General features: G+C 34.4%; 1 protein-coding gene and 1 long non-coding RNA gene across 2 annotated transcripts in view; both read left to right on the forward strand.

Moving 5' to 3' along the window:
- The first annotated feature begins 7,285 nt into the window (after nt 1-7,285).
- On the forward strand, nt 7,286-9,537 carry LOC120351751. The gene is made up of 2 exons (XR_005571511.1): nt 7,286-7,593; nt 8,853-9,537. It is a non-coding gene; the product is annotated as an uncharacterized LOC120351751 (long non-coding RNA).
- A 10,278-nt stretch (nt 9,538-19,815) lies between these two features.
- LOC120351757 (cadherin-23-like) overlaps nt 19,816-26,526 on the forward strand; it is a gene marked incomplete in the record, with an annotated part of 175,403 nt that continues 168,692 nt past the window's right edge. The window contains 1 exon segment of the mRNA XM_039429863.1: nt 19,816-19,945.

Consider the following 26,526-nt stretch of genomic DNA (forward strand, 5'->3'; position numbering starts at 1 on the left):
GCAGGTTTATGGCCTATCAAATTCATGCTCCGACTTCAGGACTCTTTCCTACGGTCCTTCAAAGTTTACATGTAATCCTTATGGGAGAAGATTTGTGAGCTGGCCATACACAGAAATAAAAATCAGCTGTTATAATCATTGCGTCATCAAACAGCCGTCGTAGATCTGTTTTTCTATTTTCTTACTACTGATTCACAAAATTCTAATTCTAAAACTGACCGAGCGAAGTGAGGTCTAAGATTCAAGTCGACGGTTTGGCATTTCTCTTAATGTTTAAATGTTCAATTGTTTAAATGTTTATATGTTGCACATTTACGGCGAAACGCGATACCGGTAATAGATTTTCATGAAATTTGACAGGTATGTTCCTTTTTTAATTGCGCGTCGACGTATATACAAGGTTTTTGGAAATTTTGCATTTCAAGGATAATGTAAAAGGAAAAAGGAGCCTGTTACAGATGGAATTGAATAGAGAATGCATTTATTCAAATGCTAATTAATATATAATTATTATTTAACGAAAATCCTAAATAAATGCTGCAAATCACCCCGAAGACCTCTGCTACTGCAGACATTGACAACAGGGTTAACAGCTAGATGGAAATTCGATGAGAACTACTATTCAAAAATTAGTTGCCAGCCCGGAAATCGAACCCGGTACCTCCCAATTGCTAGTCAGGAATGCTTGCCCTTACACCAAACTGACAATCTCTGGATAGCAGCGCTCATTTTATACAAAGCCACAGCGGCCAACCAGTTACAGATGGAATTAAATTGAGAATGCATTTATTCAAATGCTAATTAATATATAATTATTATTTAACGAAAATCCTAAATAAATGCTGCAAATCACCCCGAAGACCTCTGCTACTGCAGACATTGACAACAGTGCTGTAAATTTAGAATATGCACGGGAAAATCAGCAGCAATGAGATATACCATTCAATTTCCCAGCAAGCTGCATTCAACTATTTAAAAATACAAAATGCTGCACAACTAACTAAGCACATAGGAAGTCCATATTGAGATATAGATGTAAATTAATACTGATTGTTGGATAATTTTCATAAAGATATAGTGCATCAGATTAAGCTAAGGCTAAGCACACCTGAGGAGGTGCGGCTTGGTGATACAAAATGTTGATCTTATGGAGATTACCTTATCACACCGTTCCACGCCATGCCCGATTCAGTGTGTGTGAGATCTTCCATTCAAACCAATAAGAGAGAAGCACCTGGATGCAAAATGCTGCATCAGGTGTGCATCCAGCTAAAATTTGTCATAAGATGCATCAACTATTTGGCGGTACGAAGTTCGCCGGGCCAGCTAGTATAGAATATTATCTGGGTGTGTTGAAAGTTGAAGGTGGCGAGGTCCCCTGCATAAGCAGTGTATCCTGGACTGCAGGAGCATGTAGTCTATAATGGAGCACTCCATAAAATGAGATGACTGTGGAAGAGTGCATGATAGACGATCACAAGGCCCTGGTCGACTTTGGGTCCCAGCCTTATCAATTAAGGTGGGTTTCCGTTTGTGCGTATCCGCGTTCGGCTGTGTAAGCGTAATCGCTTACAAATAACAAATTTCCCAAACAATTAATCGTATCTATTTGTATCGTATTCGCTCAGTTGATATTCCATTCCATTTAATATAACAGTGATTTTAATACTAAATACGATATCAACTGAATGGATACCGTATGATGCAATAGATTCAATCTATTGTTACTTTCCTTGCCCTATTACCATAAGTAAGGAAAGTATTGCTTTCCGAAAAAAAATAAGGTACCCCAACTTCTAAGTCCCCTGAGTCCAAAAAAGTTGTTTTTGGGTATTGGTCTGTATGTGTGTGTGTGTGTATGTGCGTCTGTATACAGGATATCTCATCTCCGAATCAACGGAATGACTTGAAATTTGGAACTTAAGGTCCTTCCCCTATAAGGATACGACACGAACAATTTCGATCAAATGCAATATAAGATGGCGGCTAAAATGGCGAAAATGTTGTCAAAAACAGGGTTTTTCACGATTTTCTCGAAAACGGCTCCAACGATTTTGATTAAATTATTTATGCCTAAAATAGTCATTGATAAGCTCTATCAACTACCACAAGTCTCATATCTGTAAAAATTTCAGGAGCTCCGCCCGATCTATGCAAAGTTTGATTTTAGATTCCCAATTATCAGGCTTCAGATACAATTTAAACAAAAAAATCCGAGTGGAAAAGATTGAGCATGAAAATCTCTACAATTAATGTTCAGTAACATTTTCACCTAAAATTGAAAATTAGCTCGAAATTCGAGAAAATGTGTTTATTCAATAATGCAAACTGTTGGCAACTGTTGATTCTATTAAATCATTCACTATGAAGAGATAGCAGACTTCGTGTGTCTCCAGCGTTATTGTCCTGTCACCAGCTGGCAGATCTTTGAATAGTAGACTCGAGATGCGCGTGTACACTAGCGTCAGGTGATCAATTTTCATAACGGCAAGGAAAGTTGTGTGAGCGCGCCACACCAGATTTTTTTGGGTAGTTGCTATTTTGAATTTTGAAGGCATACGCAGCCGAACGTGGATCCGCAAAACGAATACCCACCTTCAAGAGGCAAATCAATATTAAAATCTTGAGGCACACCTGCTGGTTCCAGGACAGTCTTCCATCAAGCCAGAAGCCACGCAGTTTGACCGGCGCCCCTCTTCAAAGACAGACAATAAGGATGGATGTCGCTAAGGAATTGCACCTTGGCAATGATATATTGGATATTGGGATACCAGTATTAGGGATGGAAACAAATAAATTCACAATAGCTGGATTGGAGAAATTTAATAACAGGCAAGAATCTATATGAATTTACAACTGTGACTTCTGCAAAAATAAAAATATAATTTTCAAAACATATAAATTATTTCAATTGAATATGATAATCATAATAACTGAACAATGTCATTCTTGAAATAATGATTATTCAACAGTAAACAAATGAAAAAAAAACAATATAAATTGTTATAGAGTTCACCCGCCAGTATTAAGCTAAGCTATGGCTAGACTAATGTATGGAATAACTGATATTTATTTAATTAATAAGGGAATGATTAATATAAAAAGAATTGATGTAAGTAGCAATATTTAATCAGTGAGGCTTTGGCATGACAATTAGAGAATAAATATTTATAATTTCGACAACATAAGCTGGGCTCAACAAATTGAAGAATTTAGTGTGTGTCAAGTAGGTAGTAAACGCTTGTGTTTCATTCTTCGCAAACTTTTTTGCAGCAACTAAATCAATAACAGTGAGCCCACACCCCTAGTGTGACTTGGAAGACTTGTTGATGATTTGCACGCTAACAACACCACATCTGACTGACTGACTGACTAAAGTAGGTGACTGAGTCATCGATTTATTCACGCGCTCGTCCCCCCTCTCACATCTTCATGTCTCCCCCCCTGCCAGCCCTCCTCCAAATCCTTTGCGCCACTTTTTCAGGAAAGTCCTTAAATCAGGGCATCCAAAAGTAGCGTGGTTGGAGAGAGAGAATGGTGAAAGGGCAAGAAAAATGAGTGAGAGTGAGATGACAAGAGTAGCGTTGTAGAAGGGAGAGAGAGTGTGGTGAGAAGGCAACAAAAATGAGTGGGAGAGAAAAAGCTAGAGGTGGCGAAGGGGATGGAAAAGAAGTTGGTGGTAGAAGAAATATATTTCAGGGGTTGAGGAGAGCGAAAAAGCAGAATAAGTTCTCACTGTCTGAGTGAGCAACATCGATGTCTACTTGTGAGACTTTTCACTTGGCTCACAGAAGTGGTTGCAGACTATAGCAGATACAGAAACTGGTGAGTTTGATCAACTTTTTCCAATTCCATTTTCAAATATTTATCGCTGAGAGCGGCATCTTCAATGATGATACATTTGATATTTATTTACACATTCATAAATGCAATATACCGGTATTATTATTCTTAACTCAATACGAATTATTATGGAAAAGGAACAATAGAGGAGCAAGTATATTATCAATGATTATAAATGCACCATTTACAAGTTCCATATTTTATTCTAAAATGTATTTATAAAATATCCTACTCATCTCACGTCCAGTCTAATAGCAAAATCTTATGATTCTATAATAATTCTGCAATTGATTGAATCATCAAAACTATAAAATATCAAACTATTCTATAGAGAGGTCCACGTTATAATGGCAGTGGAGAAAGATAGGAGAACAACGTTGCTGATCCACTGTTTTGTCAATGCCTTCTATAGACGGTAGCTGATACAGGTTTATTGATGTAATATTAACGGTTCATTCTCGTTTAAAATAATCAATAAAATTTAATTAAGCAAGATATTATATTTTTCAATAATTTCCTAATGAATTTTCATAGTTAAGATGAAATATTTTTTTAAATTAATATTATTAATATTCTATATTGTTAAAAGGCGATCTGGCAACAGAGCAAAGCGAGAAAGAGATAGCGCTATCCGCTTTGTTGAATGATAGACAAGGATAGCAATACCATTGCTAATCAAACACTACCATTAAAATGTGAACCTCATTATAGTGCCATATGAAGTTTTATTGGAAGTTGAATAAATTTTCGCTTTATGATATTTGAATATTGATTTTTCCAATATTGTTCCAAAAAATCTCATCAAAATAAAATATTCTTGTAGATTTTCAGTTGAGTTCTCACTTCTGCTAAAACTGAATGAAATTTGAAAAATTTATAAATAAGAGATATTGTTAGATCATAGGTATTATTCATCATAATAATTATTTGTTATTATAGAATAAGAAACTTCTGAAATTGGAAAAGTGAAGATGTAGAGATAACGTCGATAAGTAGGCCCTATCTATTTGATACTACAGTACTCGTATTATTTTCTCTCTATTGATTGATATAATAAGTATACATCATATAAATGATAGGGAGAGGAAAAATAAGGTAACCTTGTGCTAATCCTCTCCCCAATTTAGATATGGTTACACATAGTCCGAAATAGGTTAAGTCTTGTAGTTTTTCACTTCGCAAAATTTTCAGACCACTAATATGTTCACAAAGTAAATTTTCAAATTTATATTATATCGATACCTTGAACAATATTAAATAATTGCAAGAATAATTACTAAATTAATCTCCATCCCCATCTCAAAAGTATTATTCATCATTATCTATCACAAGTGTAAAACCAATCAGACAAATTGCAAAAATTTTCTCAATTGAAGACAAATATTATTTCTTCCCCTGCTGTATTTAGGCACATGAAAGTCATCATTCAGAATTTGATTGATATTTTCCATCAAAATATGTTGCCGTTTTTTATATCTTTTTTAAACTCAACACTATAGTAAACCCGAAAAGATTATTATTGTGTCTTTCAAATCAGCAATCTGTGTTGAGTTAAACCTATTTTTAACATAAAATATTCCAAAATCACATAGGCTAGAATTTGTTGTCATTGATTTATCAAAACTTTGAGATTGCCTATTATTTTGTTTTAGTGAACACCTACATTCTTTTTATTGCCGAATTGACATCCCGCAACATTAGATCTTCAACATTATACAAATTTAGCACTTTGTGATATCATAGAGAAACAATAGCGTAAGTAGATATAGTATAGGGCGTTTATGTCGTAACTTTTACTGTTATCCCAAGCCGATTACGGTTGATTATTGTCGAATTTTACTGTTTTGTTGGGGTGAGAGTGTATGAACGGCATAATGTGAGAGACTATCAGTGTCACACAGCTTCATGGGAAGGAATTACCTGAGCTAGCGGCTTGAGATAACAGTAAAAGTTGCGACATAAACGCCCTATACAATGGGATATCTACTTATGCTATTGTTTCTCTATGGTGATATCTTGTTTTTGGATTATATCAAGATTGACATCCCAACATTAGATCTTCAACATTATCAAAATTTAGCACTTTGTGATATCTTGCTTTTAGATCATAGTACATTCACAATAACAATTAATACTCTACTCATGATTTAGGTTTTAATACAGATAAATCTGTGGCCTCTTACTATTCAATTTTGAATTCAAATGATCTATTCATCTTCAACTTGAGTATATATTTTCTATTTTCTTCTTTTTTTACATATATAATTTTTTTTCTTATATTTGAATGAGTACGTCTATGCACGGTGAAATGTACAGTAGTAAAAAATATAAGAAATTTTGAAATTGATATGGAATGCAAGTCAGGTGCTCAGAACCAGCGCTAGACTACCCAGATCTCACTGACTCACGCAAATGATAAATTTAGTCTTCAGTATGGTATTGTGGTAGGCTATATGAGGTGGGGTACTCAAGTGAACGTTTTCTGCAGTCTGCAGTGCTTGTGTGAGCATGAATAACTCACAACTAACTCAACAAGAGCACGAATGTTTTCAAACTGTGACTTGTCAGCTCACAGCACAGGGAAATTTCCCTGCTCGGCTGTTTTCCCTGAAAATATCCCATTTCAGTTGCATACATAAATGTGTACTGTGATGTCGTTCTTCTCTGGCAAGTTTGAGGATCAGGAGCTTATTGCACTTAATCGTGTCCTGTGATATCGTTCTTCTCTGGCAAGTTTGAGGATCAGGATTTATTTTTTTGTGAAATCAATTACAGCTGATGAAGGATTTACCGGATGTGCGTAGCAAGGCATTTTTAAAAGAATTGAAGACGTTGATTTGGTGAGGAACCGTTGTATGGAGACAAAGAATAAGAGACAAGTACAGTAATTAATAAATCTGTGAAAGAAGTTAATCTTAAAATGAAACCAAACAAGTATTACAGTGTGGTATCCTAACATAGACAACTCTTTTGTATTACTAAGTAGTCTATTCTTCACAAAATATTTATTTCGATTTTTCCTATAGAAAAATACAACCATTTTTTAAGAAAGTTGAATTAATAATTTGAGTTGTAAGAATAATTGTTCAACTAATGGGAGGACATATTTTTTATTGAATAAATTGACCACTGCAGACAATATTCACTTTAGTAGGCTACATTATCGGTAACTAAAATTATATACTAGGCCTACAACCTACAACACAGCCATTATCAAGACTGGATCCAACAAAAATTTTTCACTTGATAATAGTATTCTAATAATAATAATTGTGTAGTCTACTTGAAAATTTGATTAAATCAATATCACATACCAATTTATTAATGCTACTACAAAGTATGTCTCATATGTTTCTTAGTTAAATGAATGCATAAAATTGATTTACTCGTTGCTAAGTTGAAGTTAAATTTTGTCAAAATTTTCGTCTATAGGCCTACCTAGAAGTATGTCTCATATGTTTCTTAGTTAAATGAATGCATAAAATTGATTTACTCGTTGCTAAGTTGAAGTTAAATTTTGTCAAAATTTTCGTCTATAGGCCTACCTAGAAGTAGGCCTATTAAATATATTTAATAGGTACTAAATATATTTAATTCATAATATTAGAAAATAATTGTTGGTGTATTTCTTCTACAGGTACTTGTTTTGAACTCATGGCTAAACTTCAAAAGGATATCCATTATTCGAATTCCAAAGAGATTGCGATGAAACTTTAACGTTTGTTTTGAATAATTTTGAACATTATACAGGTAAGATCCTTTTTACATTTTCTGGGGTTGAGATTAATTTCTATACTTTAACTTTCATACTCTATATGAAAATTACAGCTCTACAAAAAATTCAACAGCTATGAACTATCAAAACGAATTTTTTGAAAGTAATTATTTTGTTCATTACCGTAGAAATATTATCGTGTATTCCAAGGTGATGAAATATTAGTATCAAATACTGAGAATCTGATAATTCACAAGGAGGGTGGAAAATTTTCTGCATGACATTTTTTAAAGTGAATTATAACATTTTTTTCATTTTCTTTTTCAAAGTAAACTATAAAAAAACACGTACCGTACCTACAGACATTTTCTTGAAATAAAAATATAAGGAACTATAAACGATTCTTTACAAAGACTGAAAGTTATTAGAATAAAAATTCAATTGATCAGTAAAGTGATAAATATGTAAAAACAAGGACCAAATTTCTGTTTTTTGAATGAAATAAATTTGTTGGTTTTCTTCATGACAAAATTTGTAAATTAAGACTCGCTGTACTCTGTTAAAGTGAAAAGTCAAGACACTTTGTTCCAAACAAACAAAAGTGTTTTAACTTTAACAGTAAAATTGAATTGTTATTTAATTACTACTCGTTTCAGTTCATGATTTTGTAAAATTATTTGAGATTTAGATTTTTCCATGAATAAATATCAAACATTTGTCATTATGTGATAATGATAACCTGTACAGAAATAAATATTTAAAATGATATATTTTAATATTGCTCTAGAACCTATAATATATTATTCAAATGAGTAATAATTTATATTTATTTTAATTCAGTAATGGCTAATCAACGCTCATGTAAGCTGATTATAAGTACCGCTCTTTAACAATTGCCAAGTGTACAACAACATATCATAGCATTGACAAATTTAATAGCCCGATATCTTTCAAATGATAAATTATACTTTAGTTGCAAATCTATATTGGAATTATTGTTGATGTTTGTAAAATTTGGGAAAAGAGGAGTTTTGGGCTAAGCATGTTGCTCTCTCCCAGGCATTATTGCTATATGATTTGTAAATGTATTAATAAATATGAATGAATATACCAATGGGTGAATAATATTAAATGCTGACAAAAAATTAATCTATAAATCAATGATTGGATGAATGAATATTCAATATAGATTTATCAGTTAAAAATAAGAGTTATGATCTATCTCACATTTTGTTAACAAGGGTTTCCATTCTAATTTGAATTTGAAGATTCCGATAATTTGATTTTCTTCTAGGAGGAGTGGCCAAGATTGCGGGGTCCAATTGAGAGCCAGCGTTCTAAATGAGGGATGCAATTGTGACAGAAAGAACGGCAGACAAGAAGAGAGTTGTCCGAGAATGGAAAGATGGGGAACGGAGGACTGTAACGGAGAAATCAGAGAGGCAAACAACAACAACAACTATAGGTGTCATTACCATGGAAATAATGGACAATCGTGTGATGAAAATGATGCAACCGATGAACGGAAACATAGGGATAACAATAATGGACTCCGCTCTAGACGGAATATGATGATAAGGTTGGGGCAAATGGGGTACATTGATAACCCACCTCTTCCCCCTCCTACTTTCAAACCTTGCGCCGTTCATAGCAGACGTCGATTTTGAGAAGATCCACTATTATTTTATTTTAGAGATTTTATATCCACTAAATTTATTCTAAGAAGTCAATCCAAGTTGATTCAATTTTTTTTCATATTCAAATAATTCATTCTATTTTCAGAATGTGTACATTTTTGATCTATGAAATAAATTGATCTATTTGTTAGAACAAGAAATGAACAATAACATTACATCAAACGTTATTGAAAAGAGTGAGATGAATAATTTATCTCAACTTGAGGTGCAGAAATTCCTCAACATTATTGTCTCTATGCCTGATGAAAATTTGATTAAAAACTTCAACGACTTATGATCTTATTATGTGATTGATAGAGTTTTTTGTTTTTTGAATAAGTTTTTTAGAACTTCCAAGTATTCACATCTCATCATTGTTTTGTATTTAAATTATTTCTATGTTTAATGAAAATTTAATTAAATACTTCAACGACTTACGATCTAATATGTGATTGATAGAGTGTTTTGTGTTTCAAATCAGTTTTTTAGAACTTCATTCAGATTCAAGTATTCAGATTTCATCATTGTTTTGTATTTTTGTTGCTCTGAAATTTGCTTTTTAAATTTTAAAATTTACTACTCTAGTATCATTCATGAGCTATTATCTTCCACATTCTTTTCAAAGAGCCTCTCATTGTTATCTTTAGTTTTTCTCTTTTATAAGCTACGTATGAGAGTTTATAATAAAGGCTATAATACTGGAGAATTAAATTTGATGTGGAGTGTATGTGTGATGTTTTGATGTTCCAAATTATTAGATTGTTATCAAATCAATATGTTTTCTTTTTTTGATTAATTGAGCACGGGATACGATGTTCCGAATTTTTTGGGCAAATTTCAAAGAAACTTCTCAAGCAGAGCTTTTTTTAGATACACAGCACTCAGTTAAGCGGGTCATTCACTGTTCGAATTGTTGTACTACTAGGCTAGTTTGATTGTTTTCATCTCTGAGCTTCCGACTCACGGCTCCAACTTGTTCTTCAACAGTTCTGTCAATTGAAAACAATACGGCTAGTCGGATGTCGGACCTTAGTGTTAGACCTCTAGTTGATTCTACTCGTTGGACTAGTCTACCAACCTTACAACATCCAACCAAACTTCAAAAACGAAACTTCATGGATCGATATCGGATTCAGCATTGGATGTTGGACAAATCGGATAGTAATTTGTGAGCATCAATAGTGATCAACAATTGAGTGAGTTATGATAGTTCAAAGTCTCATGATCTCATCAGGAAGGGTCTCATGATCTCATGACATTCAACTCAAGTTTTCATGGAAGCGGTTGATTCTACATGAAAAATGATGAGATCAAAAGAAGGATATTGATTCTCTCTTCAATATGAGCTCCAACTCAGCAAAATCGATCAACAATTGAATGAGCTATGATAGTTCAAAGTCTTATGATCTTGGGAAGTTGAGGTGGTTCCATTCAACTCAAGTTTTCATTGAATGGCCTGCTTTACTCAACTTACTGTTATATACTGTAACATATTAAATCTGGGTAGACAAAAAGCCCTAACAGAAACAGTAATAGGTCTGAAATAAAGTAACTGGCTAATATCGCCAAATAGATAATAACTAAGATTAGATAGCATCAGCTTATTCTGGCTAAATGGTACAAGAACCTAAAAAGGATTTGAAGGAAGTTTATTGCTCATAAATAGATTATTATATAAAATATTTGAAGATTGAGGTTATGTACATGTATTCACGGATCGGTGACCTAGAGATCGATCAAACCGAGGAACGTAGAATCTGACCAAAACCCCTTGGCAGAGCTTTATTGCAATCAGATGGTGTGCAACATGAAAAACACCCGTCCACGTGGCTAATTATTAGGTAGCATGGAATTAATATTAATGTATAGAATATTACTAGCATGCAAAGAGCATAAATAAAAAACCAAATAAAAATAATTTAATGTATTCAGGAAGTGAGAGTTACCAGGCGCATGAATACCGAATAAAATTTGCATGCACCAATAGTAAAACGGCAGTTGATAGGCGGCAACTGTGGGCCAGTTCAAAAATATTTCTATATATTTATATAAATGTACTAGATTTTGTGTTAAAATTTGTGTAATCTATGTTATCGATATGGCTCGAATGCAAAGAAATTATTAATCATATAATCTAAGCAATATTTTGGTATTTTTTGTAAGATCTATTTGAACCTAAATGGCGGAGGACTAAGATATTTAAATTTTATGCTAATTTGAAAGTCGAAAGAGGATCTGTAAAACTTGAGAAGGAAGAACCAGCACTCGCCAGCCAAATGCCACCATAAGAGGACCCCAAATATTTTAGAGCGAAGTACCTTACTAATGATTTTGTAAAAGTTAAAGTTAAAGTAAATTATTAAATTTCTTAAAAGACTTCGTGATGCTATTGTGAAGCAGAAGTCATTTTCATTTTTAATTAAATTATAACCCCTTGGAGGAGACGATTCCGGCTACCATATTCCCGACCACATGGAGTTGGATCGACATCGGCGGCTTACAAGAAGATTTTCGACACGTGAGTGATTAAATTTGAATTAGTGATGGGCGCCCTAGTGCTTCGAATTAATCTGATGACCAAAGCTAGCTCGCCGAAAGGGTTTTATTATAAATTGAGAAATTAATAAGAGTAATACTTGCGCAAGTAAAATTAGTATTAAAGGTATTTATTTGAAAGAAAAATATAGATCAATATTTTAGAAATTCTATTAAATCAAGAAGTACGAAATCTAGGCTATTAAAACATATGCATATAATATTTAATTTTTTGCAATACAATTTGCGATAATTTATATAGTTCTAATTCACTAGATGAATGGCTCTACCTATTCCGTCAGGTGCCGAATCTTGCACCCTGAGATAAAAATATATATTCGATACAAATAAATCTACTAATACTAGAGATTTTAATATATATATATATTGGATTATTAGTGGCTAATTTATCAAGCTGATCTTAGAGCACACATTTTTATTGAATGTCCAAGTCGACAAGTATTTGCAAGCGCATATCGCAGCTACATGCAACAGAATGCATATGATTTTAAGATAAAGGCACATGGTAATGATTCGTGCCATAAATCTAGAATATAAAGTTAGCCTGTGATATTTTTATTGATTTCAATTATTGTTCTATTTTTATATTATATTTTTTTTATCGCTCTATATATATTTTTTTTTGCCTCGACTGATCTTTGCATTATTTATGTATATATGTATGAAACTTTCATGGTGTGCAATTTATTTTTTATTCCTCAACTCTATAGTATAAGTATCATTTATATATATATTTATTATTTATTGAATTACAAGAGTTATTGGAGAAGCCCATATCTAGGCCTATCAAGATTTTTTAAGACTGAATACTATTAGAAAACCACGACCTAATTATATCAAATCTCATGCTTTACCGACTGATGCCAAGCAGGAGGCTAATCGTTATTTAAATATAAAGAATAACGTGACACAAAGACATGTCGTACCAACGTGGGACTGACGATGAGAGCCAAGCCCATTGTATAATTATTTGAAATTAAGTCAATAACCATATTGAAAATTATAGATAACTTATACGAGTTGTGAGGAAAACTGGCGAAGGAAAATTTGTATTACTTTTTGGGGAAACAATAGCTTTAAATAGAGAGAAATTATATGTTTTAAAGAAAATTTTATATTGTTAGTACTGTGAAAAATACATGTCTGTAGAGAGAGATTATATTTTATAAGCCTAAACTGCTATTACTTTCTAGTCAAAAATATATTAGGTGTTTAAGCCGGTTGGAAAATAAGTCGCAGCCTGTAAACTAGCCAAGAATAAATCAACAAAACATTGAGGGCGCTAGAGCATTATAAAAAACTTAAGTATAAATACCTTGTTGTAAGAGTATCCAAACACTTTACACATCACTGTTCACTGTAAGTCCCGGTTTGTGTCTCTTTTTTAAGCATTCTCGCTTATCATTTTTATCACTGTTTAATTAGCATTTATCATATTTGACATAATGAATCACACTCCCGCAAACTCTGAAGTTTCATATATGTACGGCGGTTGCACAGATCCCACTTTGTCGACTCCAAGCACATCAAACCCCACCACGGTAGATGCCAATACGCCACGAGAAAGGGAACCAGAAGCGTCGGGTCGATAGTCTTCGATCCACCAGGTCTGCAACCTCTATCATCCACTCGAATCGACGCCGCTGACACACCATTGAATCAACGGATAGTAGAGATCAACTTTGAAGGGGGCGAGGAGCAGCCTGCCGAACCCGCATCTCCAGAGGCCGAGTCACATCTGAGCAAACAAAGTCTATTTTCAGTCACAGAGCTAGATCCTTTTCAAAAGGTAATGATGGAACAAACTAGCAGTATGTTCAATATTATGCTACAAAACACAATGGACAAAATGATGCAGGAGATTAAAAAAGAGAATGTGGAAATGAAAGAGGCAAATAAGCAAACAATGGAACAGGGCATGAAAGAGACAGCGGGCGCTATAAAATCAGTAGAACGACGGTTGGATACTATTGAGGCTAAAGTAGAGATCATAGGGAAGAATTAAAAGCAATGATAAATCTACAGAAAGAAAGTCAGGATAAAGTTACGGCAGGATTATCGGAAAGGTTGGATACGGTTACATGTGAGCTCAACGAAAGGATAGATAACTAACCATACAAATCACTACACCCATTCAGGATATAACCAATAACATTAAGGCCGATTGCCACCAAGAAATCCACAAACAAATTACCGTTGCCAATCAAACATTAACAACTACAGTTGACAAAAATATTAACAGTATTAAAGAAATACAAAATAACAGATTAATATGTCCACAAAAATGAACCAACTGCAAGGTAGCATCAATCAAAATACTGAAACCTGTAAAGCTTTAAACGGAACTCTACTAATTCAAAAATCCACTCTGACTCATTAAATCAAGAAGTAAACGCAAATAAAATTACACATAATAGTCAATGGCAGATAACAGGAAAAAATAACAGCATTAGAAAATCATATTCAACAACGACCTCAAGGGATTCAAACAGACAACCTCAACGTACATAGTATATTACAAGGACTAGAAAATTTGATAATACTGATCGCCATTTGCAACCTCAACCATTCATTGATCAGATAAAATTAGTACAAACTCTTGCACCTACCTCTTGGAATTTTTGGCGTCTTCGTTTGACTAATTTATTGATTGGCGAACCCCTGATGTTCTTTCGGAGTAGAGCCCATGAATTTACATCATTGGATGAGTTTGTAGCTGTCTTCCTGGAACAGTATTGGAGCAGAAGTAAACAGTTGGACGTGCTAGCGGACATCATATCATGCGAGTTCAACCCTAACTTAGACGGTGCATGTACCACTTTCGTCACTGCCCTACAGTTTAAAAATTCTCAATTGAGCGAGCCCATTAATGAATCGGCATTAGCAAGTATTATTTTAAAGAAGCTACCGTATCAAGTTAGAATGGCACTCGCCACACAACCCATTACTGATTGAAGCAGCTGATAAATCATTTATATGGCATACAGTCTGCAATGGCAATATCAAACCACCGCTCAGACCAGAGATACGCACCAAATCAACATAATTCAAAATTTAATCCGCATAACAGCCAAAATTATGAACCGGTATCATATGATCGCTACCGATCTGCTCCTCAATTTGAACGCCGCTATGAGCACAGGCAAAATGGTAATTGGAATAATGAAAAATTTCAAAATCGCACAACCAACCACTATGCCCAGCAGAGTAATCGTAAGAATCACTATGATGGCCGTGATCGATTAAACTCACATAATAATCACACACAAACAATTACAACCGAAATTATAAACCGCCACCTCAACAAGTAAGTACAAACTACACATTAGAGCATGCGTCCATATCAAATCACAAAAACACAGAACCCAACACCCAACGACCCGCCACCAGATACACAGAAAGCTACAGCTAATAAACCAGGACTATATGATACCCCGATATAACACCTACAAGCTCCATGAACAACAAAGAAAATCCAGATATTTTAAAATCATACACCACCTTTAGAAATGATCCACCGAAAATATATTAGAGAACAAAAGCCAACACCAGATAAACCACCACCAAAAACCGCCGCCCACCATGCAATTAAAACCAGCCGCAAGCAAAACCCATTAAGTATATTGTTTCCCCGCCGAAGACCCTCACCGCAGAAGAGCAGCCCGCACTCAGAGACCGCCACCATGTATCTGCACACCACACCCGCGCATCATTTGACCCCACAGCAGACCAAGGACCCGGACCAAGAGGACGACACAGGGAGGACGGACTACCGGACAAGAGGAGCGACCACCACAAGGCCCGGAGACGAAGGCGCCCGAGGACACCCGGCCGACATCAGGACGAGGAGGACGGACTAGCGGACACAAGAGGCATGCATCATAAGGCCCGGAGAAAGAAGCGAAAGAAACGGAGGAACCGCGCGCGCGCATACCGGCCGCATGCACGCTTCAAGAGACAAAGAAGAACATCGAACCGACACCGAGGAGGACAGGAAGAGATCACCGACGTCATGCATCCGCGGCACATTCGCTTCAAGAGGGCAAATCAGCGATGTGACCGGAAAAAAGGATCAAATAAATGGGATAGAACCGAAGCTATTAGAAGGACTACTATCGATTCATGTGCGGACAATAAATTGGATTATTTGTGGGAACTAATTAAGAATGGAAAGTGTCTAGGAAGAGTGGAAGAAATAAGGAATTATATTAATGAAATGGAAGTACCGGGCTATTATATGTGGAAAGATTGTATTATTAAAGAACTAATTAGTGTTTTGATTTATTGTGTTGTGTGGATTACCATGGCTGTGATGATATTGAAAAGTGATGTTATAATTAAGACCATGTTAGTGTTGAAGGAATTTGTTGACTGTTGGAAATCTTGTATGGTGAAATTGTTTGTTATTAAGGCCGTGATGTTTGCTAAAAAGTATGATGTTAATGAAATAATGAAGGGGATAATATTATTGAAGAAGTTTATGGCCTATGAAAATCTTGCTTTACGAAACTGTTTCCTGATATGATTAAAATGTTATAAAGAAACTATGTGGATAGTATTGAAAGAAAATAAATGGAAGACTTTGGATCAATTAAAAGAAATTATTATTAAAGGAACAAGGAGTTATTTGAAAGAATACACGAGATACAAGGGCTTTAAATTTATGATGAAAAATTATCAATAGGACAGCCTCACAATCAACAGCAGATAACCTAGCCAGCCTACAACATCTACAAACAGAATGCAAGAAGATGCAAGTAAACCACGGGATTTTTACATGCAATATCGTTAAATTTGAAATAATATGATAAGAAATCAAAGAAAACATTATTATCAAACCGATTACTAACCTTCCTTAATAAATTTAATATTGTATAGGACCTCGTGGCAACAATCCATGTTTTAATTCCTTCCAGCCGTTAGAAACCTGCAATAAGAAAAGAACAATTTTTAAATATGTAATTAATTATATACATCAGATAAAAAGGACACAAGCGGGGATAATAAAATTAAAATTTGTTAATTACCTTTTTAAGAGAAAAAATTGAGCAGTTAGGTTAGTTATGAAAGTCGACAGCAAATTCTGATGTAACATGTAGCACTATGAAATGTAGAACAGCGACCAGCTGAGCAAAGCCACCTAAATCAAATATGTGACGTCTGTTGAACATATGTTTATAAAAGAAATACTGTACCCAAAAGTTATTTATTATTGTTATTTATTATATTTATTAATGTCGATATATTTATTTATATGTTTTATATTTATTACTTTTAATTATGCCACGTTTGTTACCTGAAAAAGACTTAAAGTGAATACCAGCTACCAAAACCAAAGAGCCATTAGCAAAAGAAAAGTATTGTACCTGATGTATAGAAAATTATTTATATTAAGACCTAAGAAATACTATAAGATATAAGCCCAGAAGTTTTGTGAATCGAAATTATTGTCTAAAAGGAATCATTTGTGAGAATTATGAAATGTGTGTAGTTAGGTTGGCGGCCCTGCAAGCGGCGAATTTAAAATTACTATGTTTTAAGTGTTGTCAGGAGGAGTACGTTTAGAAGTTTATATTTATGATATTTTATGTGTGTTGAGGAGGAGAATTTGTTATTGTATTTGATAAAGGTATAAAGGAGATGCAGCAAATATGTCTGCGAACTGTGATAGAAGTATGAGAGTATAATTTATAAATAAAGTATAGTGTATATCGATGTATTGAAGGGTGGGTTTTCATTAAAAACATTGTGATTCTCAAATATTTTGAATTCAAACCCAGGGGCGCGTGTAACATATTAAATCTGGGTAGACAAAAAGCCCTAACAGAAACAGTAATAGGTCTGAAATAAAGTAACTGGCTAATATCGCCAAATAGATAATAACTAAGATTAGATAGCATCAGCTTGTTCTGGCTAAATGGTACAAGAACCTAAAAAGGATTTGAAGGAAGTTTATTGCTCATAAATAGATTATTATATAAAATATTTGAAGATTGAGGTTATGTACATGTATTCACGGATCGGTGACCTAGAGATCGATCAAACCGAGGAACGTAGAATCTGACCAAAACCCCTTGGCAGAGCTTTATTGCAATCAGATGGTGTGCAATATGAAAAAACACCCGTCCACGTGGCTAATTATTAGGTAGCATGGAATTAATATTAATGTATAGAATATTAACTAGCATGCAAAGAGCATAAATAAAAAACCAAATAAAAATAATTTATGTATTCAGGAAATAAGAGTTACCAGGCGCATGAATACCGAATAAAATTTGCATGCACCAATAGTAAAACGGCAGTTAATAGGCGGCAACTGTAGGCCAGTTCAAAAATATTTCTATATATTTATATAAATGTACTAGATTTTGTGTTAAAATTTGTGTAATCTATGTTATCGATATGGCTCGAATGCAAAGAAATTATTAATCATATAATCTAAGCAATATTTTGGTATTTTTTGTAAGATCTATTTGAACCTAAATGGCGGAGGACTAAGATATTTAAATTTTATGCTAATTTGAAAGTCGGAAAGAGGATCTGTAAAACTTGAGAAGGAAGAACCAGCACTCGCCAGCCAATGCCACCATAAGAGGACCCCAAATATTTTAGAGCGAAGTACCTTACTAATGATTTTGTAAAAGTTAAAGTTAAAGTAAATTATTAAATTTCTTAAAAGACTTCGTGATGCTATTGTGAAGCAGAAGTCATTTTCATTTTTAATTAAATTTATAACCCCTTGGAGGAGACGATTCCGGCTACCATATTCCCGGACCACATGGAGTTGGATCGACATCGGCGGCTTACAAGAAGATTTTCGACACGTGAGTGATTAAATTTGAATTAGTGATGGGCGCCCTAGTGCTTCGAATTAATCTGATGATCAAAGCTAGCTCGCCGAAAGGGTTTTATTATAAATTGAGAAATTAATAAGAGTAATACTTGCGCAAGTAAAATTAGTATTAAAGGTATTTATTTGAAAGAAAAATATAGATCAATATTTTAGAAATTCTATTAAATCAAAGAAGTACGAAATCTAGGCTATTAAAACATATGCATATAATATTTAATTTTTTGCAATACAATTTGCGATAATTTATTATAGTTCTAATTCACTAGATGAATGGCTCTACCTATTCCGTCAGGTGCCGAATCTTGCACCCTGAGATAAAAATATATATTCGATACAAATAAATCTACTAAATACTAGAGATTTTAATATATATATATATTTGGATTATTAGTGGCTAATTTATCAAGCTGATCTTAGAGCACACATTTTTTGATTGAATTATCCAAGTCGACAAGTATTAGCAAGCGCATATCGCAGCTACATGCAACAGAATGCATATGATTTTAAGATAAAGGCACATGGTAATGATTCGTGCCATAAATCTAGAATATAAAGTTAGCCTGTGATATTTTTATTGATTTCAATTATTGTTCTATTTTTATATTATATTTTTTTATCGCTCTATATATATTTTTTGCCTCGATTGATCTTTGCATTATTTATGTAATATATGTATGAAACTTTCATGGTGTGCAATTTATTTTTTATTCCTCAACTCTATAGTATAAGTATCATTTATATATATATTTGAAGTATTATTAAGAACCTAAGTTTTGAGCACAGGAGAAATAAACTATTCAGATAACAAAGGAACTTTATTTCAAGTCAAAGTTGAAAACTGTCCCAAGTTAGCCGGTTTGACGGTAGTTAGGGGGTGTCAAAGACCCTGAAAATAATCAGGTGCGACCTGAAACCAAACCCTAACCAGCCAGGTCACATGTTATTACTATTTATATGGAAACAAAGCACCAATACAAACTAGGAGTGTTTTATCAATAATTCACACAGGGCTAGTATAGAGACGCCGCATGATTATTAGATGGGTGCATGGACAGGATAGGAAGGAAGGAGCTTCCTGCTTGGAGTGGTGAGGGGAAGGAGTCTTCCACCAGCTGCAGCTGGTAGATGGAGGGACGGCGATACTCATTGGTGAATGGTGAGTCAGTCACCGGCGAAAAGTCCTGCTGGAAGGTTGTCTGAAAGTCTGTTATCGCTCTCAGTCTAAGTATACGCACACACTCGTGAACGGTGTTACTTTCGGTCTGTGGTGTTTGTGAATTTTTCAGGTACTATCCTCAATTGGTAAGTGAATTGATACAATTTTTTCACTTTGAATAATTTACATGAATTATTGGGTGTTTTAATTATTGATAATTCACTGACAATAATATCATATAGGCCTACGTCAGTCATATCACAATGTGTGAATTTACACACAATAATACAAATGTTTGCTCATTTCCTTCCTTTACATAATTTCCCGTTTTTTATGTTTTATATTTTTTTATAAACGATTTCTAATTAGTAGTTTGTATCTTTTCCTGATTTCCTACTGGTACTCCACCTCTTATCTTTGTTTTTTGTGAAGCCAAACAATTTTCACTTGACTCAAAAAGTGGTCAGTCATATAACAATGTGTGTATAACTATTATTATTATCATCAATTTACACACAATAATACAGTACAAAATGTTTGCTCAATTTGTTCAGTTGTTTCTTACTTTCATATAATTTCCCGTTTTTTCATGTTTTACATTTTTTGTAAACAACTTCTAGTAGTTTGTATCTTTTTCAAGTCCAATTGATTCCCACTACGGGCACTCCATCTCTTATCTTTGTTCTCTGTGAAGAATTATTCTCACTTGACTCAAAAATAAGTGGTCATTCATCATATATTACAATCATGTACGGTACGTTTTTATATCACAGTATAATTTCTTCTCAATATTCCAATTTATTGTTTGAAATAAATTAAGCAATGCACAAATCAAATACATGATCAGAAAAGGACCAACAGGCCTAGCCCAAAACTGTTCCCTTTCCGAATTTTGATAGTAGTAAGCCAATGTCTAAAAGGTACAATCAATATATCAAGATTGTTTGATTGTTGTGAACTGTGGGTTACTACAATCAAGAAACGGAAAGCTTCAACAATGCTAGAAGGCCTACTTTGGGGTAATGGGAGAGTAGAAATTTTGATGAAAAAACTCTATCACAAGAAAAACTCAAAATAATTTGAATTCTAGTATACATTACGACATGTTTAATCATTCGAAGCAGGTGTGGCTTCCCTTATAAATAAGACAGGTCGTCAGTCATTATTTAAAACAACGGTCCTTCCGTTCCAACCAACCCCCCCCCTCCACCAATAATTTCGAGGACGAAGTCTGCCCCCTGACTGGAAGTATGATAAGACAAACATCACTATCAATGATACAGTAGAGAGTTCAATACAGGCTATCATTAATTTATGAGAGTAAACATTGAAACTCCCTTCATGGTAGACTGACATTAGTGAGTTCTGAATGGGACGCAATCAAATTTATCGAAAATCTGTATTCAACCATCAAACAAACTGATAGTAAAACTCAAATAGGCTAACAGGTAAAAGTGAGATAACAAAAAAAAATCAATCATAGTATTCTGTGTTCATGGTATTCTACAGTAAGGTACAAAGGTACTTTCTGTACAGTAAGGTAACTTGGGACAAGTCATTGCTTTTCCTGATTGAGAAATGAAATTTAGGTATTAGAACTAGATCAATGTTCGTTTGTTTGTTATATTGTGGGCGGTTCCAACGTTCCGTTGATGGAAGTCAATTTCTTGAAATGAGTTTGAGGATGAGAAAGGGTTTGGAGATGAAAGTTAATGACCGGTAATAAACTAGTTGTTGTTTGTTTTTCCGAATCGTCCATTCAAAGTACAGGAGACATGATTCTGTTGAGTTCAAAATACGAGCTCTCCAGTTTTCCAATTCTTCAACGACATTTTTTTGTGAAAAAATAATTGTCGTACGTCATGCGATTCCTATCAGAAATGAAATATCTGTGCGCAAAAACTGAAGAAGTCCTGGTAATCTCAATTTGGGAAAATAGAAGCGTTCTCTCCAATCTTGTACCGTAGCCTAGTTATTGTACCTTAATTTTTTCTTCCTCTCATTTTTGAATTTAAAAAAAATACCTCATTTTCTGTCAAATTCTCCACTTTCAAAAGGGAGAGTATTCACAAGTTGCGATAATGAAAGTGAAATAATACCATAGAGAAACAATAGCGTAATAAACAATGCTATTGTTTCTCTATGATAATACATAAAATTAATAATGTATGCAACTGCAAAGTTAAGATCAATACTATTAATGGAAGTAATACTTATTGATTATCAATATTCACCTATTGTTTGTAGATAGACCTTAGAAATGTACACCCCTTATTCGATGATCAACTGGGAATGTGTTTCTTTCATTTCAAAACAGAAGAAAATATCAACAGGAAAATGATTACAGAATTAAAAAAATAAAGAAAAGATAACGTAAGTTTGTTTTAGTTGTCTCTGATAAAATTGGGAAGCAGAGTTTCTTATTGGCTCATCTTTTTCTCAATTATCATAGATATAGCCTACATTTTTGGATGTAGATTTTAATGGACTAAATTTTAGTAAAGTGAAATCATAACACTATTTTGGACTTTTAAAGTGTTATCTAAATTTGGGAAAGAAATAGTACAACGAGTATCCTTAGTTTTTCTCTCCCAATCAGTGCTTCTCTGTAAAAAATATAAATAAATAAAATTTTTTAACTCTCAAACACTCAAACTAAAGTATTTCTCATTTCAACTCAATAAGGTTCAAGCTTTCAAGCTTTGGCAATCAGGATAATATATATGGTACATAGTAATTATTCAGAAGTCATAAGTAGTATTTTCCACACAAAATGGTATCATATAATACAAGTTATGATTGAAAAATAGTTAATTATTGTAGTTATAGAAGTTAATTGTAATTAAAAGTAGCTGTTGATTGAAAAGTACTCTAATTCAAAAAAGCTCAACCACAGCCATCAAGCTTTTTACAAAAAAGCTTAAGCTTTTTACATATTATTTATATTTCTCAAGTCAATTGATACTTTGTCGAATAAATCATTCATATGGGTTGTCTGAGTGACATAAATAATTCACTGTATCAATCTACCTTCATCTTTCTCCTTAATAATTTCCACCTGGAAATAAGTTGCACATTAGTGATGAGAAACCTTGATTATTCCAAAATCGGAAACTCGCCTTCTTTTCTCTCTCCATTTTTTCAGTTGCTGATTATATGGAGGGGGTCAGAGACCGTCCATTGCCCTATTCAATAATTCGGTAACGCCGCTGTGCGTTGAAAATTCACTTCTGGAGCGTGCAGAATTTCACCGCATCAACAATGCCTACCTAATTCGAAAAAGCCCAACCACAGCCATCATGATAGTGTTGCCGTGCTTCATTCTGATTATTTTCTCCTTGTCTTTCCCGTTTTTACAGCTATACTCTGTCCTCTTCACTCATCCAGTCTGCGGTGGTAAGCCTGAAGACGGTATTACACACCCAGAGTAATAATATCTTCCTTCCTATCTTATTATTTATACTTAAGGTATTTTGAATGCACTGTCTGGAGCGGTCTACTGGTTTGCGTGGGAACTCGCCGCGTTAGAAGAAATAGTTTGCACCAAGCGCAAAATTCTACTTGTGCATTCGGTGGATATTTTGTAGCATCATAATACGGCTAGAAAAATTGGTTCTAATGATTTAATGAGATTATCGCAGCTGTATTCCATGGGTGGATCGGACCAGAGTGCAGAAAATGTTCTTGGAGAATTCTGTGGGAAATTGAAGATATTTTCTAGTTTTTCAGTGCAATAGAATACTTATAATCGGAATAACAGCACTCTCAGTAGGCTATAGTGCCTATAGTGTGTGGAAAGGGACTTGATTCTTGTAAAAACGACTTGGAAGTAGAAGACCAGATTTTCTGTTTGATCATAATAATAATAATATTCAGTTGTTATTAATATAGACAGCATCAAATTCAGGTAAAAAGAACAGGCATCCGCCCAAAACTGTTTCAAACTTTAATTCGACTTAAAAACTCAAACCTTAACTTAGACAGTCTAGAGGCTGTGTAGAAATCGATATTGTCGTTTTCTATATTGCGGATGATGCCAACATGAGCTTTTTGCTTGTGCGTGCGTGATGGGAAGTGCGAGGGTGAATTATGAGATGATCAAACGTCCATGCCTTTCCGATGGGAATCGAACCCGCGACCAGGTAGCACTAGACCTAGCGCCGCAGTGCAGGATGGTTTCTCACAGCTTGGCGTTGTTGTCATTTGAGATGGGTGTCTGGCTTGGAAGTGTTTCGGCCGCATTGCAGGATGACTGTTAACAGTTGCCGGAAGATCAACAGCTGGGTTTTTTTCGTTATTTTTCGTGATAGAGAAATTCTGATTGCAGATTCGTTCTCAGCGACCCCAAGTTTAGCCTGAAGGCTCAGAATGTTAACAATGTATTTAAATAATTAAAAATCATCATGAAAAGTCATTAATATGGAAGTACACCACGTTTCTGGAAACTTTTTACTGGTGACTGGAGTTATTATTGATTATAGGTAGCACAAAAATCAAAATAATCGTGAGAAAGAAAACTGCTGATGAACGCGAATAAGACCGTCACTCCATTGTTCTATTGTCTCGGCTGCTTGGCTGAGCCTGGCTGGAGGGATCAAATAACCGACTGGTTTGATCTTTCGTCTGTCCACTAGGCGGAACTACGCCGAACATTGCTGGGTGGAAGACGTTACTGCGGCCGCTCGCATTCCCACCAACGCTGCTATTATTTGCTGTCTCAGCGCCTAGTCCGAGTCAGACAAGCATCCAGCCTGCACTGCGGAGCTAGGTTAGCAGACTGAAGGATGCAACGGCCTAGTCAACTCGGCTATCTGGCCGGTAGTATATGATACAAAAGTAGATTGGTAGTCATTCCAGCAAATTGTTTATAACGCGAGTTGTGTGTTTCAGTAAGAAAGTAAGAAGAAAGCCTCAAAGGAAGAAGAACAGACAAAAATTAATTAGGCTGAAACGTGTAACGATGAAGTATGAAACAACTTATTTTCAGAGACAGAGACAGAGAGTGAGGAGTAGCCTACTATAACGTCAGTTATAGGCAAGAATAGTGTGTAGATGTGTAAGCTATAGTGTATAATGTATGCTATATGCCATCCTTGAGTTATAGCATAGAGAAACAATAGCATAAGTAGATATCCCATGGTAAAGGGCTTTTATGTCGCAACTTTTACTGTTATCTCAAGCCTATAGTCCATGTATTTCTTTCCCGTAAAGCTGTGTGACACTGGTAGTCTCTCATATTGTGCCGTTCATACACTCTTACCCGGTCAAAACAGTAAAAATCGACAGTAATCAGCTTGAGATAACAGTAAAAGTAGCGACATAAACGCCCTATACCATGGGATATCTACTTACGCTATTGTTTCTCTATGGTTATAGGTACTTATTAAAAAATATCATTCATTTACCCGATGAAAGTAATTATTGTTATTCCGTTCCAAATTTTCTCGAAGATTGTGATCCAAGTAGGCCTAGTTGAAGCAGATAAAGGTGGAATGAAACTCGACTAATATTTCAACTCAATCAAATTATTGGCATGTTATCCAGGCTAGTAGAACCTGATGCAAGAGCCTGATACATATACAAGGATATTTATTTGCATTTTCATTGACAAAAGTGATCTTCATTATAATTTTTGAGACTTCTATCACAATAATTGGCTGAACTCTGTGACAACGATATTGATGTATCGCGAGGCCTAGTGACGAGTGTTGGATAAACACGCAGATCATGAACTTTGTTTTTCTTGTCAGTTCTACCCTTTGTTTTGCACAACGTGACGGCCGCGTTTACAAGATTGCAATAATAAAATGTTGAGTCACTTGACGCGGCGGCGGCGACGGCTCTCCAAGCAAGACAGCAGGCCAACTGGAAAATCATGCAATCAGAGCTGATCCACTCTCAGCTCAAAACGATGACAGAAGCAAGAAAATTGGAAATTCATCAGTCGCTATACTCGATCTAGATAGTTTAATCTCAGTGCTTCGAATGAAAAAACGTGTTGATAATAGCCAATTCGTATTGTCAAGATACCACTCGACAATGTTTTGAAAATAATTGACAATATTATTATCAGAGAGTCGGATGTGTCAGAAGACGAATTATAGAGAGAATGGAGACATGAATACAAAAACGACTTGATATAGTCAATTCGTATTGTCAAGATAACACTTGACAATGTTTTTGACAATACTTGGCAATATTATGAAAGAGTCGGATATGTCAGAAGACGAATTATAGAGAGAATGAGAAAACAACTTCATAATAGTCAATTATTGGTATTGTCAAGATACAACTCAACAATGTTTTGACAATATTATCGAAGAATCGAATGTGTCAGAAGTCGAAGTATGGAGAGAATGAAAACATGTAGAGATCCCAGGAAAACTACATCAGTGTGTTAACTCTATAATATTGAGTCATGAAAACATGAATGAATAATGACTTGAAATAATCAATTCGTATTGTCAAGATACCATTTGACAATGTTTTGACAATACTATCAAAGAGTTGAATATGTCAGAAATCGAATTATAGAGATAGTATGAAAACATGTAGAGCTCCCAGGAAAAAATTGATTGAACTCTAAAAAATTGATTCTATATAGTGGATGAATTGATAACGATGATCAATAAAATATTATTCTGTGTTTATTACGGAAATAGATTATTCATTTAGTTATGAAAATAGATTACTAGATTATACATATAGTTCCGGCAGAATGATGTAT

Source organism: Nilaparvata lugens, chromosome 1 (genome assembly GCF_014356525.2).
Source record: "Nilaparvata lugens isolate BPH chromosome 1, ASM1435652v1, whole genome shotgun sequence".
NCBI lineage: Eukaryota > Metazoa > Arthropoda > Insecta > Hemiptera > Delphacidae > Nilaparvata > Nilaparvata lugens.